Genomic DNA, 5005 nt, shown 5'->3' with positions numbered 1-5005 from the left:
CTCCTAAGAAGTGATCTTTGGTCGTCACTGATATAGAAGGAAAGACCTTAAGACCGTTCTTGACAGTCAGACCTGGCAGAGGTAGAATAGACGTAAGCGCACCCTTGCCTCTAATTTGAGTGCACAGCAAGGCACTACTCTACCTATGAGTACTGTAAACTCCAGCTGTGGCCAAACATTTCAGACAGAACATAATGAGATACTTGGAGAGTTTTAATCGAGAATTATGAGGGATGGGAAAGATGAGCAGTTGCACAGGGAGAAGACAACTCTTCCTGGTCCCAGCAGGCAGCTCAACTGATTCTTCAAGCACCATATTCACTTACAGTTATTACCCTAACGCACAGCTGCAACGACACGAGAACACCAGGAGCAATGCGGGCAAACTCACTGTCCGCAGGGTACACATAGGAAGGGCAGGAGCGGGGAAAGCCAGAGCTGCATGTGTCCTAAAGCCTGGCAAGAGGACGGGTGGGGAGGGAGAAGGGGAAAGCTTAATCAGATTCAGCCAGCCTACAGCTCCACTACCACTAAAGCTGAAACTCTACTCTTTGGGGGAAAAAAATAAAGAACATGTATTGAGGCTTCCCTTAATGATTAAAGATCCCAGCCTTTTTTTAACATCATGGTACACAGTTATCAGCAGATGTGCAGGAAACCTTGAGAGCAAGAAGGAAGATTTCCAAAATGTGTTTGAACAATGCCTCATTTCTACCTCTACTGAATATACACACACACACACATATATATATATAAAACCACACACACACACACACCCCTAAACCTAACAGCATCTCCTCCATTTCTTCACAAGGATGCTTGCTTTGCCAATCTAGAGTACAGGTAATGCTACTTTGCTCAATAGAGTAGGTTACATATTAATTTCTCTTTACGGTCTTTAACCATTGCACCTTTAAGACACCTACCACTACTGTTTCAGCTTCACTTGAAAAGAACCTAGAACTACCCTTACGCTTACATTCTGCAGACAAAGGCTAAGGCAAGGGAAAAAAAGCATATTGCTCAAGGTTAAGCAAGACAGAACAAGGAAAGCTGGCTACAGCTTGTACCCGCATCTTTCACAACATTTTGCATGTATATAACACAAAAATCTGACTACAAAGAAATGAATAGAGAAATGAACCTAGCATTTTACAAAATCAACCTGTTCCCACCCAGTACTACCAACAGTATTTACAGACATACTGCTTGCACCAGTCCAAATAATAATCCGAGACATTCAACAAATTCTTCTGTGAAATCTGCAGCTAATTCTGCTGCTTTCTCCCCTCTCTGTAGTTGATGTTTTGCGTGAATTGCAATGGAAACAAACAGAACAATTAACAAAACCAAACCAAAGCTACTTTATTCTTTATGTGGGTTACAAAATAGCCTTCAAAGAAAAGAAATAAACTAAGTTGGGGTCAAAACACTTTTTCATCTTTTTTTTTTTTCTTTGTATGATGGAGATCTGCTTTCTTCTTTACCCTTTCATATTCACAGACACAATGCAAGAGGCTCACCTCTGTCCTTGCTGTTCAGAAGGCACACTGAATTGCCTACTCTGCTTGCAAGAAATGCAAAAAGGAGCTACTTTGGAAACCTATTGACAGAGGAAGAGAAACTTTTTAATTCAGGATCTCTGTACAACCATAGGAGACTGCATCAAACTGCATGAAGAGATGTGCACTCTGCAGGGGACATCTCAAAGAATACATGTTAAAGATACACAGCATCTAAAAATGGCTCTGCACACATCTGCAAAATTAACGGACACTGAAAAACAACTGTCAGCTGCATCTAAAGGAAATCACTATCAACACTAAACTAGGCACCAGCTTAATGATGCAAGAGAAGCAGGTGTGAAAGTCTGTGCACAAGTGCACCTTGAGGCCCTTCTGCCCACCCTAGCCCTATAGCTACCCTGCTCCACATGGCTCATTTTCTCTTTGATCCACAGAATTAGCAACTAATTATCTGCCAGCACTGGGAGGCACAATTCAAATCATGAATGTACTTGCCACCTGCAGCTTCACCTACTCCAGAGGAAGAAAAAACAAACAAAATAGAGACACCTCCCTCCCCCATCAGCAAATTAAAAGTAGCAATGAACTTTGTTATAGTATTTGACTTGCAGATCCCAGGAAAGTTCAGGCACTTTCTCGTGCCTTTCTTGTAATGAAATATTGTAACTCTATAATCTAACTATCCCTCCCACAATCATCAAGCCCACTAAAAATCACCATCATGCTAAGGGCAGCACTTCTCTGCTCACCCTGCAGTTGAGAGGCACTTTGCCACCAGTTACTGCAGAATTTCATCTCCTCTAAAGGCCAGTCTTCTGCCAATGCATGGCCATCTCCCACCAAGAAGAAAAGCCCAAAGAAGATAATTTTCAGACTATATATTTTTTTTCCCAAGAGATCTTCTCAAAGGTTAAAAATAATCATTATGCCAATGCCCACTTAGGATACCATGCCAGACATTGTCAATTCGTACTGTGAGAATGCTATCTAATAAGACTCAGGAGAAGTTGCCAAATTCCTTTCAACAAAAACACAGTGACAGGCCACAACTCACAGCTCAAAAATGTAAGAGTAGAGCTTTGGCTATGACAAATAATCAACATGCTTTACAGGACGCTTCATGGAGAGTTTTGTATCAGTGTATGTATGCTTTACAGTAACCTCAACTGCAAAGTACTGGAAGTTGATTTAGATTTCTGGTAAGAACTAAAATAACAGGACGAACAGCTGCCCTTCATTACAGCTGCAACCATCACCTCCAGAAAAGCCCTGGCACACTTAAAACGTTTGATATACTTCAAGTACATTTGTGCTTCATTCTTAGCATTCTTGAATCAGCACATTTTGATGATAGTTTTAATAGTTAGCCATTACAAACATTACTGAAGTATCATATGAATAAAGTGGGTTTAGAGGAGCAGAGAAAGTCTTTAGGCTGAAATAATTTCAAAGAGAAAGAACGAAATTTAAGACTCCTGATTTAGTTTAAAACTGTTCCCAAAAACTTGAACAACAACAAATACCTTAACACAAGCTACACCAATTATTTTTGTATTTTAAACCTCTAATAAGACCTCAATTAAGTGAAAATTTAACCTAGTAGTTGATCTTCACCCTTCAATTTCATTCCGAAATGCCAGTGGGGAGATAAAATTGCTCTGTCCGCAGCACTATTTTCCCCCATCACCGTGACTATGCAGAACTAGCCAACCCACTCTGGTAGAGAAAAAGCTTGATGTAAGGTACTGCATCGTGACAACATATAGAAGAAAGAAATAATACGCAGGGAAAGTCTGTCTGTGGAAAACTTACATCATAAGGGAGACCTAAAGGACTGCACAGAAGGATCCCCTATCGATCTAGGGGAAAGCCGTGATGCAAGGCACTGGACAGTGATGAGTCCTGGAGAGAGAAAACAGCTGAAAGTTATTCACAACAGGACAGTGCTATAGCATCTGAAGAGTCAGGGGACAGTCTGGCTGCTCTTCAGGTGAAGACATGGATAGCAGGGCCTCTGTCACAGTGAAAACTGGGAGCAACTCCACAGCATGAAAAGGAAGAGCTGCAAATAAGTCTGTAGGATTTGCAGACAGGGCAGAACATACTCCTCAGTCTCACAGCAACAAAAACTGTACTTTTCCAAGACAGTACTTTATCAGCACCTTCTCCTGGGTCTTTCAGGGGATCAAGCACAACTTCATCATAAATCTCTCAAGTAGTATGGGAGAGGAGGCCAACTTTCTCCCACATTTACTGCAACTCACTTTTCTCCTTATGGGAAGGATCCACTTTATTTTCTGACAACCCCAAAGACTTTTCCCTTGAAGAATGTCCTATACTTGCGCAACATCTCCTCTCAGCACTTGCTCTTTTTCTTCTCAAGGAGGAGGATGCCATTCCAGCATGATCTCAATCCACAAGGCAATTGCTAGGGGACATCTGGACGAGCAGGGCGCCAGAGCCTGTAACAATTCTGCCCCACCGCTATCCAGGAAAGTCTGCACAGACTGCAGGAGAGGAAGAAGTCTCTGAGCACACGCATGGAATGCTATGTTTACCACTAGTAAAGACTGAAAATGCAACTTAATTCTTATTTACCATTTTGGCAAAATATCACCCAGAAAGCCCTTTTTGACAAAGCTGACAAAAAATTGCTGTCTTCAAAAAATAACCATTTTGACATTTTCCACATGGGATTTTGTTCCTATTGTCAATTCCACATTCTTCCTCTGGAAGGATGGATTAGCTTAACCTAAAAAGGCCACATGATAACTTAAACCAGCATTAGCATTTTGAAGTTTAAAGCTATGAAACTTGTCACAAGCAGCCAGCAGGAAGCTAGAAGTGCTGCCTACTGAACAGTGGCCTTAATCTCCAATTAAATAAGCCTCGTGACACTCAAAAATCATTTGAAGTATTTATGGAAATTTATCTTGTACACTTAAGACAGGCTCAAAGATATATATTTGTACTGAAAAGCTGCATTCTGTTTCTAAATAAATCTTGGCAGAAAGGAGTGAAAGACAGGAAAAACAGCACTTCTGGGACCCTACTTCATGAAAAAATACATGCTTAAAGCAAGAAAGTAGCTTTAGCATAAACATTTTTTTTTATGTCAAAGGCTACAGCAGTCTAAAAGTCAGTTAAGTACCAACTGATGCATGTCAAAAAGACTTTATCTAGAATTTAACAGTAGAGATTATGCAGGTATTTAACACTGAATCAGTGTTTTAGAACACATTCCTGACTTCATAAGAAAAGCAGCTTCCACTTACAAAAAAAGGGGAAAAAAGTAGAAGTCATGCCACTAAGGAAAGGAACAAGAAATTTCTACGCAGTAGCACAGGCTACCCTTTCCCATCCACCAAAGGAGAAACTGGCAGCTGGATCTTGTTAAAAAAGGAATTTAAACATGAGAATTTAAATTTGCTGAATTAGGTCAGCACTCCTAAGAGACACCATTCAGATTCTACACTGCC

Source organism: Nothoprocta perdicaria, unplaced genomic scaffold (assembly GCF_003342845.1).
Source record: "Nothoprocta perdicaria isolate Ctin4 unplaced genomic scaffold, notPer1 scaffold_11, whole genome shotgun sequence".
In the NCBI taxonomy this organism is placed as follows: domain Eukaryota; kingdom Metazoa; phylum Chordata; class Aves; order Tinamiformes; family Tinamidae; genus Nothoprocta; species Nothoprocta perdicaria.
The sequence above is the reverse complement of the archived record's forward strand: the minus strand, read 5'-3'. Positions refer to the sequence as shown.